General features: G+C 42.5%; 1 long non-coding RNA gene across 1 annotated transcript in view; it reads left to right on the top strand.

The window, feature by feature from the left end:
* LOC115030860 (uncharacterized) overlaps positions 1 to 3,836 on the top strand; it is a 106,791-nt gene extending 102,955 nt beyond the window's left edge. The window contains exons 2-5 of the long non-coding RNA XR_003836429.2: positions 38 to 99; positions 243 to 372; positions 2,433 to 2,637; positions 3,564 to 3,836. This is a non-coding gene — a long non-coding RNA (uncharacterized LOC115030860). The remainder of the gene's footprint in view (positions 1 to 37; positions 100 to 242; positions 373 to 2,432; positions 2,638 to 3,563) is intronic.
* The last annotated feature ends 8,456 nt before the right edge of the window (positions 3,837 to 12,292 follow it).

Raw genomic sequence — 12,292 nt, 5'->3', positions numbered from 1 at the left:
TACTTACTTGCATGTGTGTGTGTGTGTGTGTGTGTAGCTGGTGTCCACTGAAGACAGAAAAGGGTGTCCGATGGCCTGGAGCTGGAGCTACAGAGAATGGTGAGCAGCCATATGGGCGCTGGGGATTGAACTTGGGTCCTCTGGAAGAACAACCAGAGCTCTTAACTGCTGAGTCATCTTTCCAGCCCTGACTAACGCATCAGGAATGAGATGTCAAAGAATTTCTCTTATTTTCATTTCAGCGACCCCCTTTAATCTAAGTGCAAGAGAACTCAGGAAATATGAAATGGACTTTTGTGACCGCTGTCCCTTTTTAAGAACATTGGAAAAATACAGTGAACAACATCGATGATGATGATGATGATGACGACGGTAATTAAAACAATGATGCTATTCACAAACATCTAGAATATAAGCGATTCTGTTTCCAGCAGTAATTGGAATTAGACTCTTCTCTGACCACTGTGCCTGCTGAGCTGGCAATTGTCACCAGCTACTTTTAAAATAACTGATTTCCATGTTGCAACAATAGCAGAACACACTGTATCCAATTAAATCGCCACTTACTGTAGCCCTTACTGCAGCCCAGGGCATGAGCTCCCTTTCAGGAGATGTGTGTCCCTGTGACCCCATCTTCCTAAGCTGTGCATTGAGTTATGACACCAAGTTGCAGGAAGTGATTTAGTGATGACTCACGCAATGTAAAAGATTCAGAAGCCAAAAGTTCTATGGGTGGCAAACGTGGACTGTATTTAGATGGAAAACCTCCACAATTGAAAGAGGCTTTGTGAACTCCATCAGGTCAGGAATCACCAAGCTAGGTGGGACTTCTGCCTTCAGGTCTGCTCCAGCAAAGTCTTCCACCACAGGCTCTTAGTTAGTTAGACGAAGAGAATTTACCTTTGTTTTTTGTTGTTTGTTTTTTTGTTTTGTTTTTGTTTTCTAGGAGAAATCTCTCAGTTTGGTTTTGTTTTTAAACTCTCTAGTAAGGAATTTTCTTGAGTCGCTAGAGTCTATAGAATCTATCTAAACTCTCCTGGATGAGAAATGGAGGGACAACATTTGAACTTGAGGTGAGGGAGCGTTCTGCCAATCAGAACTAAGCTGTGCTGCTTTGGTTGATTTAAACCAACAGAAAAGTGAGGTCAGACTATAGTCTTGCTTCCTGTGTAATTTTGAGGCCAGGAGCCATGATGGGTCTCCTCAATCCCATAATGTTTAAATGAGGCATTCAGAGTGATTAGATTTCAGTCTGAGGCTAGAGATCACAGTAGAAATCTTTCTCAGGATGAGCCACTTATTTGCAGGGTAGTCTTTGCCATTTTTAATTGCACTTTCCTCTCATGCCCTTATTAATTATCTCTCTAGTTCCTCTCAGGTCTTGTCACAATGCCAAATATTGAAATAGAAAGGTTTATTTATTTCCAAAAGCATTGAAAAATAGGACTGGTTCTACAGCTGGCTGTTTTGACTCTTTTTATTTTATTTTATTTTATTTATTTATTTATTTATTTATTTATTTATTTATTTATTTATTTTTTTCGTTTTGACTCTTAAAGAGTCACATTTTCTCAGAAGTCAAAGGGCACTTTGTGGAAGTCAGATTGCCCCCTGAACTGTCCACTACTAATACACTCTTGGATTGTTATTTAGCCAACAGACACTTCATGTCTTAGGGAACTTAGTGGAACCATAGTTTCTAGTTATGAGGTTCCTTTGCTTGATGATGCTCAGTGGTCCCAAATGCTTGTGGGATTCAGTGGCATTTCCTCTAAGGTGATGTCAGTTTTAGATCTATCTCAGTTTAGTTTCTTCTTCTCAGGGTCAAGACTCTTTGGGTGCCAATACTGGTACTCAGTATTAATAGCAGTCTTTTATTTAGAATGTCCTTGTTTATACTTGTTGACATTTTACATACAATCTTTCAAAACCCATCAAGTTTTACATGTTTGATGGAACACTAAAATAACGAACTTGCTTTTGATGTCAGAGATCTTGGATAACCTTCCTCAGTGTTATTCTCTTCCTACCCCTGCCTCTGCCTCCCAGTGCTAGGGTTGAAGGCACATGCTCCACACCCAACTGTATTTTTGTTTTAATGCCCACAGCTTGACTGGATACTCACTGAGGGCATGACAGCACCTGTTTGGTTTTTTTTCAGTTCCTCAGTATGTTGCCAGTGTGTGGTGTACAGTAGGGTTCTACTTAGGCCAGCTGAGCTTATTTGTGACAAAATATTCTGGATCCGTTCTTGAGGGTCTTTTCTGGAGAGGGCTGAGAGTGAAGAAACTCTTTGGGGAAAAAAAAAACCCCGACTCTCATCATTCTAATCTGGCTGTGAAGACTCCAAGGAACGAGGAAAGAAGTTTAAAACGAAACAAAACAGAACGAGTTGATTCAAACACTGTGTTTACAAAAATTCTGCCCCTCAGTCCTAGATGACAGGTGTGTAGAAAAAGGAAAGATCCATCGACTGTACACAGCTACAAAATCTCGGTGGCCAAGAAGTCACATGGGCTGGATATGGAGAAGAGCTTAGTCTGTCTGTAAAAGACGGATGGTTCCGAAGCTGATATCTGTACGTTTCTGAAGTTGGATCCAACCTTCCTATGTGAAATGAAATCTCCTGCAACCTGGGTGAGGAATGAGAGTTGCCCAGACAGCCTGCCTTTGTGTTTTGCTTTTTAAACAACTTTTCCCAAGTCTTACCTTTCTCCAGTGTCTAGGGCAGTTGAATGTTTCTGACTGAATTATCTCAGCAGGCTTCCGCAGCTTCTTAGGAGGCCAGCGTGCCAGAAAGCATTTGGCTTAGAGAATCCTTAAAACAAATGCGTGTACCCTGAAGGCAGTTAAATTCCTCAGAAGGCGCTGGAGCCTGCTTGTGTGCACACATGTGCACGCTCAGCTGTTAGTGTGCCACACACTCTGAATGTCTCTTTAGCAACTTGGGTTTTTTTTTTTTCCTTTCATGCTGATTATCCACACAGATTCATATGTAATAAGATGCGTATTATATTCTTCTTAGAAAGTTTTAGAGAAAACTGTTTTTTCCCCCCTGAGTGAGTCAGCTTCCTATTGAGGCAAAAAAAAAGGGACCTCTCAGAGAAGCTGATGAAATGGCAGATTATTGTTAATTTTATTTAATGGCATTAAGTTTTCTGCAGGACCCTGAGCTTGAATCATCAGCTGGGCTGCTTTTCTCTCTCTCTCTCTCTCTCTCTCTCTCTCTCTCTCTCTCTCTCTCTCTCTCTCTCTCTCTCTTTCTCTCTCTCTCTCTCCTGTGTGTGTTATGGAGTGCCTTTTGTGGTTGGACATTAATAATCAGTCTGGCCATTGATCTCGGCAGACACAGAGCATCTTTCCAGATATGCTGACTGCTGTGTTTAGTGCAATTTTTGTTTTGCTCTTACTGTGGAAAGGAAAAATGGGACCACTACATATGTGTCAGATTTGTTTGCTTTTGACACGAGCATTTCTTTTGACCTCTTTCCTTTTGTAGCCACTCCTCAAGCAAATTCCGTCCTCCATCAAAGATTTAACATATGACCCCTTCTGTGTGCCAGGTTCTGTGCTAGGAGCTGGAAAGTCAAAGCCCTCCTAGGAAACAAATGAAGAACAGCATCCAAGAAAGGAAATGTTTCAGACAGTCCTGGGATGGCTATGCTTTTAGAACCACAAGCCTCATGGTAACCTTCCCTTCCTTCTAACCCTAGAGCCCGGAAGACCTCTGTGTGCCTGTAAGTCCAGCTCTCACAGATATGTGGCCTGGGGACACGCTCTTCTGTCTATATTATACTTACAAGAGAGGGAGGTGCATGAAGCTTTTTCTAACCCCGCCCCCCACCCCTTTTCTTTCTTCTTCTTCTTTTTTTTTTTTTTTTTTTTGATTAGCATCTGCACAAATGGCCTCAGCTCATCGCTTTAAACTAACTAATCCGGCTTGTTAAGGAGATTGCCATCCACAAGTTGTTATCCGCAGGCTTCTAAAGGAAGAAGTTCCCAGTCAAAGCAGGACAGGCTTGGGAGAAAGGTTATATTATATAATATGTTCTCCAGACACCAAATGAGAGGGAGACAATGGCGCCTCCCAGGGCCCCTTCTCAAGTGCTACTTCACTGGCTTACATGGTTCTGGCTATTCTAGCTCATGAAAAGGGAGATCCAATCATTGCTCTGTGGCAACTATTCTCCTCATCTCTTTGGCTGTCATATGTATTTAACAGTAGTGCCCTCAAGGACAATGGGGTGGGGAAGCGTCCTAGGGGGCTTCGGCCTCAGCCTGTAGTTTTTCATTCCCTGTAGCTGGCTGGCATGGCTAAGAATGGTCGTCTTTGTTTCCATTTTGAGTCATGACTGAATTCTTATATGTTGTCTGATCTTCAAACTCAAAGACCCAAGGGACCAAGGCAGCTGTGAATCAACCCTGTGTGTCAGCTTGCGCGCATGTATATTTGCTGGCAGGTACCGTAGCAAAGAAGGCAGTATACTTTTCCTTATTTCTTTAAATCGATAGGGATTTGGAGAAAAGACTTTAATAATATAGAATTGTGGCTGATTATTTTCCCTCTTTCCGTGCACGGCTGTAAAATTGGGAGGCTACGAATAACATGAAGGGAAAAAAATCATGGGAAAACCCCCACACCAAGTCCTTCTGATAGAGTCCTGTGGGTTTAGACCCGAACCTTAGGCTCAGAAGGAAAGCTTGGTGCCTACATGCGAACCTCTTCCTTGAGATGGGTGTCCTTTCTGACTACGGAGTGTCACGAAATCTTCCATATGTGTTTACTCATCAGGAAGGTACATGCCTGCTTATCTGTTGTTTACTTTCCACTTAGTCTACGCTATGATTTGGAAATCCGATATATCCTGTATTCTCTGCCCCCTCCCCCAGGCTAGATGTTTTATCCTGCTCTGTTAAGTCATCTTGACATGTGGCCACAGAATAGAAACAACTGCTACTTTTAATATGGCTCCATATCTTTATTACAAGGTACGTCTCATGCATCTTAATTCCTCATACTCTCCCTGGCTGCCATTCTCTGATCTTCTCCATCCCAACCCCCGCCCCCCTTTCACTCCTGAAGAAGGCATATTGTAATTGTGTGACGGTTGTGTCCCAGTGGCTAAAGAGGTTCTAGATAGCATAATGAATATGCAGCACATTATCTCTGGGGATGTATGCCTGTGTCTTTAATCACAGCTGGAATGCAAAATCAGACTCCACCTTTCAACTCTATCCCCATCATGCTGAGAGAGAGAGAGAGAGAGAGAGAGAGAGAGAGAGAGAGAGAGAGAGAGAGAGAGAGAGCACAAGAGCGAAAGGGAGACTGCTAGACAGCTCGAAAGAGATTGCAGCTCAGATGTCCTGAAAACAGCAAATCCCTCAGACCTGGCAGATTCCGTTACCATGAGAACTGCAGATATTTCCATTGTGATGGTTTGCTCCAGCAGCCATCTGTTACTCCCATTTGATTAGGAAGTACCGTTCAGCTTGTATGGGATTTTCATCACACCTTATCCCAGGGCAGTATACAGAGGCGCTTGCTTTTTTATATGCTAAACTCCAAGGCTTCAAAGTACTGTAATTTACCAAGGCAGAGGGCATTTAATGAAATGGCTTGAGAAGGTCACTAAAGAGCAAAGCTTCTAGAAGAAATACAAAGAGAGAGAGAGAGAGAGAGAGAGAGAGAGAGAGAGAGAGAGGAAGGAGATGATCAGGCTACACAACAGAAACACAACCAAATGAAGAAATTAACCCTATTTAGCAATCCTGTCTCTCACCAGAGAAAAGAAAACCAAAGATGTAAGACCTTGCATCCTGGAAGGGGAGGATACAGTCATGGCAGGTCTGCTGAGAGAGCAGTCATTCTCCCCCAGGTCTCAAGGACAATCAGAAGAAAGAGGGAGAAGGGGGAGCCTTAGACCTATCTTGACTGATGAGATGAACCAACTGTATAACAACTGCATTAGCTCTAAAAATTTTATGATGCCATCTAACTTATCCATAGACACAGAACGACCTTAAAAGTAACTTGAAGCAATGCTGCAATTTACGGATTTAAACCAGTTATTTGAACTAGTTGCCCCTCTGTGTATTTTTGTGGGTGAGGAAATGCTGATGGTACATCATCTCGACATAAAAATAGGAATTTCCTTCAATTAAGACTCTCCAAATATCCATCCCAGGTGGAAGGCATTCTGGGTCCAAGCTCCACGAGGGTTGGCCTAGTCCAGGAGGAACTGCTGAGTGCGTCTTAAATAGACTGAAGTTCCTGCAAGTGTGGGAAGCTAATTAAATGATTATCCACGGATATTGCTGCACAGGGGCCCTTGACAGGGTCTTCTCTTGTTTCCCAGCTTGCATTTTCTAGGTCGGACTTGGATCATATATCATTCGAGTAGGGTGAGAAGAGCCAAAATTTCCAAACTTGCTCGCTTTGCAAGTCCCATCATGTCATGTTTTGTCTGTTGCCCTGGATGACTGAGTTGGGGGGGGGGGGGGAGGAAGCATGTTATGTGAACGGGGCTTGAGAGCCTTTATCCATTCTTCTTTGGTGTCATATTGTTACCCAGGGAGACTGGGATGCTCACAGCAACTGGAGAGCTCATTCTCTGTTTGAATGCCTGAGATATATTTGGGGTGTGAAAGAAAAGGACAGTCATGATGCTTGTTAAAGACATTATTCAATGAGGGGCATGGTCATAAGTCGAGAACCCAGTACAGTGAGGTCTCATGGATGGTCGGAGGAGAGAGACTGGGGTTCAACTCTGCTTCCAACAAGAACAAAGTAGGAACTGATACCCAAGCCAGTGGATGGGAAGATGCAAAGGGAAACAGGAGGAGGATGCTTGATAGATTGACTCAACCAAATTTTGACATAAGGCAGATTAAAATGATGATCGGGAAGGTGGTCAGGATCCTTTAACTAATGATTGGACAAGACTGAGGACCCAAATCTGCATCTCTGGAAAAACATTCAGAAGAGCCGTCCTCAAGTTTGGAGACAATCTATAAAGTCAGTGGCCAGGACTAAGAGAACTGAACATCAAGATGAAATACTGTTCTCTTCATTTTTATAAAACTGTCTCAGAGTCTTCTCTTCGCCTGTAGTATAAAAGCTCCAGGGTCTTAGAGAAAGACCTATGTGTTTCTTGAAGGAGAAACTGGCTATGCCAAGGCTACACAGGGAGTCTCCCATCAGTACCTACCTTTGTGGAGTAGGTAGTCAGCAGGCCCTCCTTCTCACCCCAGAGCTTCCCTCTGCAGACCCTCCAGCAGTGTTGACTTTCCCAAGCCCTCATTCCTGCACCCTGGAGACCAGCCTTTCTCCAAGGCCTCAGAGGCAGGGGTCTGGTTTTATGAACACAGTGTTTGTCTTGAGAGGTAGCAGATGCACAGAGGGCTTTCGGCGTAACAATAAATACCATTCAGGTTTCCCAAGGGACCTTTGCACAGTGGTGTCTTTGTTAAAGAAAATGTGGACTAAAAGACCTTCTCCTCGGCTCCCTTCCCCCACCTCAGGTCAGCTTGGCAGCCAGGATCTCAACCACCTTAAGAAGGCAAAGGGTAAGCACCTGGGGGCGGAGCGAAGGGGTGGAGTTAGTCAGTCAACCCACTAAAAAGAGAGGGCAGTGAATGTGAAAGGGGTGGGGCTATGAACTTCCGGGGGCGGGGGAGGGGGGTACGGGGCGAATTTTAGTTGAAGTTCGATGAAAAACAGCCCTAAGAGCAGAGTGCTAGTTAGAAATCCTCCTCTCTGAGCTGGGATGTTGACAGTGGCACCTTCTGACTTAATGTGGCATCTTTCTTCATCGTTATCAATCTCCGGAGAGATTTCCTGCCATCTGTATCATTGCTGCTTCAGGCTTCCATATGAAAGTCCAATCTGGCAGCATAAATACTGGCTAATGAAGAGTAGGTGTCTGCCTGACTGGATCAGAAGCCATGAATTCATTCATTAAAAAAATTAACAAAAACCAAACCAAACCAAAACACACACACACAAAACCCAACAACCCTGTGTTTCTAGCCATTCCAGAAGACATCTCTCTCTCTCTCCTCTTTTTGTCTCTACTTTTTGTCTCCCTACTCTCTTCCATTCACCTTCCACATTTTCTTTCCTTATATTGCTCCTTAACAGAGTTCATGACAAAGTCAGCATAAAAACGGTCTTTGCCTAAAACGTTATACCTTGGAGATTAAAAATAGGGGCTGCGACGTGGACTTGCTGACAATGCGGTGGGCTATTTTTCCCCTTCTTTCAGTGGGAAAGCTGTAACTACAGAGATTAGCAAAACCTGTGCAGGGATGGATGTAAAACAGATTTATCTTGGTGTCAGCTTTATCTGATCCATTTGGTCTTGCGGAGTGTGGATGGCTTCCTTTGTTACAATAACCAGCGTTCAAACATCTATATCCTTGGGGTATTAAATGTCAGCCTCCCGAAGTACCAGTCAGGAAGAGGTGGTTGACAATCTGTGAGCTAGAGGAACACTGTCTGTGTGCAGGGGAGAGACATTCCTGGTCCACCAAGGCTGGCTCCCAGTATGGTATGACCTCCAGGAACTCCTAACACCTCCAGCATCACAGCAGCACAGAGGAGGGGGTGCTGAAGCCTGCCATGACCATTAATATCCCTTTGCAAAGAATTCAAAAGGATTTCCTGTCACTGACAAGGACGGATTTGTTAAAGGTCTCTCAAGGAAATGGACAATAGCTAATTAATTGAGCTCTCCATGACTGTCTGTCCTGTCGTTTTTCATTTATCTGCTCTGGTTTCTTACCTCTCTCTCTCTCTCTCTCTCTCTCTCTCTCTCTCTCTCTCTCTCTCTCTCTCTCTCTCTCTTCCCTCTCTTCCCTCTCTTCCCTCCTTCCTCCCTCACTTCTTTTATTTACCTCTTTTTATTATATCTATCATTCTTTTCTTCTTGTCTTATTTTCCTGCCCCAGATCTCTTTTCTGTTTCTTTTATAAAAATCCATCTTTAAAAAGAAATTTAGATAAAGTGTAGATATATAAAGCTTTTTTAGGAACATGGTTATATATATATATATATATTAATTTAATTTTTTTCTGAGCCTGATTATTGTTGTCTTTTAAGGTTGTAAGGAGGCCCAAGAAATTCCTGTTTTTGCTGGATATATAAATTAGAATTTCTGAAGAAGGATTACAGCTTAGGAAGTTTGGTTAAGAAAGAGTTTATGGTAAGTTAGGATGTAGCTCAGTTGGTACGGTGGTTACCGAGCATCCACAAGGCTCTGGGTTCATTCCCTAGAGCGATAGCTCTCATCTGTAATTCAAGCAGATAAGCAGATATGGAGTTCAAGTTTGTCCTGTTGTACATTTAAGTCCAACCTGAACTACCTGAGACATTTTCTCAAAGAACATCGAAAGTCAAATCAACCAAACAAAAAAATACTACCTCTTCCCAAAAAACAAAAACAAACAAAAAAACAAAGAAAGCAACCTATAGTGGTGGAGCTGGCGTGTTGTTATTATTACTGATGTTGTTATTATCCAGAAATGGATAAAGTGTTGTTATTATGGCATATGAAATGTGCTGTAGAAAATATGGAAAATCACTTATCTCAACTTAAAATGAATGGAGACCAGATTAGTTAAACAGAACAGTAAGTTTACCATGCCAATCACAGGAAGCAAGTCTGTGAAGTCTTGGAAACTGAGGGCTAACTCTGAGGTAACCACCCGTTTCAGCTTGTCCAGGGGTGAGGTGTTCTTTGGGGGCACTGGACTTGCATTGTCAAACTAGGACAATCTAAGAGTAACTAGATGGGTAGATATCTTACTCGGTAGTTCTTCCACAAGAGGAAGACCAAGGTCTAGCTTGAGCCAGAAGCCCAGCAGCTCATGAAACTTTCTCCATGGTTAAGCGAAGTCTCTTTTCCTTCAGTGGCCTGCTCTGTTTTGAATGCATGCATTTTCAACTCCAGCCTCGAAGAAGGCTTACTATGTGACTGTGTCAGAAAGTGGCGTGAAATCTCAACATCAAAGTATGAGGGTGTGAGATGGGAGAAGCATTTCTTCCTGACTTGGAACCTATTTCTGCTTCACAGCACAGCACAGTGCCCGTTACCCCAGTCATAAGACTTTGGCACCTAACGGTTGATTGTCTCTGCCCTCAGACTAAAGCTGAGATTTCAGGGTGTAATGTAATGGGGCTCTGCTTCCTCTACTCAGATAGACCTGGAAGAAGACACAGGGCCTGGCTTACATTTTCTAAGTAACCACTGAATGAATGAAAGAGTCATATAAATGGGAAAAGGGAGGGAACAGATAGCCAAAGAAATGAATAGATCCGAGGGAATGCAGATTTTTCTGTGTGTATTAATAAGCAGGGTGGGTTTCTGTTTTGAATTGGCACTACTGTGGCATTTGAAGTGTCTAGAATCTTAGAATTAAAAACCTATATTCATATAGCACCTTAGTTCTCAGGCCCACTCATGATACTAAACTCCTCATACCATAAATGATCCAGCAATTGGGGGTACCACTCACTGATGTGGCTGGGGGATGCTGCATTCCTTAAAATTCTACAAAACAGTTAAGAAGCTAGAGTGAAACCCAAGTGGCAAGCAGAAAAAAAAATCATCCCAGCTACTAACTCGTGAGTCACAGGAAGGGTACATCTTACCCAGCTTATCTGGACTCCAGCTTAACTTCATTTAATCCAAAGTTTTATTTTATTTTAGATTTTTCTTTTTTTGGTGAAGACTATTAATGTTCTAAGTATCCTAATTTTGGGATTTTTGTCAGTGTTCAGAAATGTATTTTTATTCATCGGTTGTGAAAGTTTGAGATGATAACCATTGACTGTTCTCAGGATTGAACTCCATCCCTTCTCAACGCCTTGGGAGCTTTCTATGTTATCATTACAGCGATTTTAATGACTAGCTATTTGCTTACACAAACTCTCCATCCCCTGTTTGTTAAGTTGGATTTTGGATTATGAAATTCCCACTACATAGCATATATATTGACATTACATTCTTATCATTCATGTCTTCATCTTCCCCTTCTTTCTGCTTTTCTGCGGCATTCATGTTTATGTTCTCAAATTTTAAAATATTCAAGTTGCTTCCTTTCCACTTCTCTCTAGTGGTACTTTCTCAGGCATTAACTACAACTCTTCAATTAGGTTAATTTATTTTCGTGGATGTATGTGGGTCTACCCGTGTGTGCGGGTATTTGTATACATGTAGAGAATAGAGGGAAACGTCAAGTATCATTCTTTAGGGGTTGCCCATCTTTTTGTCTGAGCCTCTCACTAGTCTGGAGCTTGCTGGCCAGTGTCCTCAGAGCGGGACCCACCTGTCCCTGCCTTCTCTGCAATTACAAGGGCATGCTCAGGTCCTTGCAATTTATAGAGGTACTCTACTGACTGAACTGAGAACCCAGCTCTCCTTCTGATTGTCAGCCATCAGAACAATAATATTTACAGAGCTCATCTCGATGGATGAATGGGTTCCAAGAGAAGAGCGTGTAACATGTATCCTACAGCGCAGAGGTCAAAGGGATTGCTCTTGCTTTCTTTGGCATGTCTCTCCTTTAAGTAATGGTCAGAAGTTATTTTTCTTCACACACCTGTCTTCTCTCACTTTGCTTCCCATACTACATTCTCATTTTATTGGCTCTCTTTTCCAGGACCTTCTAAAAAAATGAAGTATAGAGTATAACAGTTAAAATCTTTGTCTAGATTTGTATGTATGAAAGTATGTGTTTTGACTTCACTTCTGATGAATAGTTGGGCTAGATGTAAATTGTAAGTTACGAGCGTTTTCTTCAAAAGTCTTTTGGGGATGAGCGGACTTCAGACAGAGTCTCACTGGATGGATTGGCCTTGACGTCATAACTGTTCCCCACTCCCACTGTCTCAGTTTCCTGAATGCTGAGATCATCGGTATGACCTTCCATGACCACCTTTCACTCAGGATTTTGAATGACCTTTTTCTCCTGGCTGGTAAGAATTATGCCTTTTCACCATGTTTGCTAGGTAACTTTCCTTTCTAATAGCTTGTAGAATTTGAAATTTCATCAAAATTTATTCAGCTGTGTGCAGTTTGCCCTGGAGATGTAGCTCAGTGGCAAACAGCTGCCTAGCAAGTGTGATGACCTAGGTTCGATCCCCAGCATTGGAAAAAAGGTCATCAAGTTGTGTGAACACTTTATTCACTTCCTTTAACCCTTGAGAGTTTTCCAACATAAACAACGATCTCTGCACCTCTGGGACCCAATGCTTATTTGTTCTCTGAATGATTTTATTTTCATTTTTCAA

The sequence above is a fragment of the Mus caroli genome, unplaced genomic scaffold (genome assembly GCF_978045245.1).
Source record: "Mus caroli unplaced genomic scaffold, Mus_caroli_1 scaffold_6, whole genome shotgun sequence".
Lineage (NCBI taxonomy): Eukaryota > Metazoa > Chordata > Mammalia > Rodentia > Muridae > Mus > Mus caroli.
Note: the sequence above shows the minus strand (reverse complement) of the source record. Positions and strands in the feature narration are given on the sequence as shown.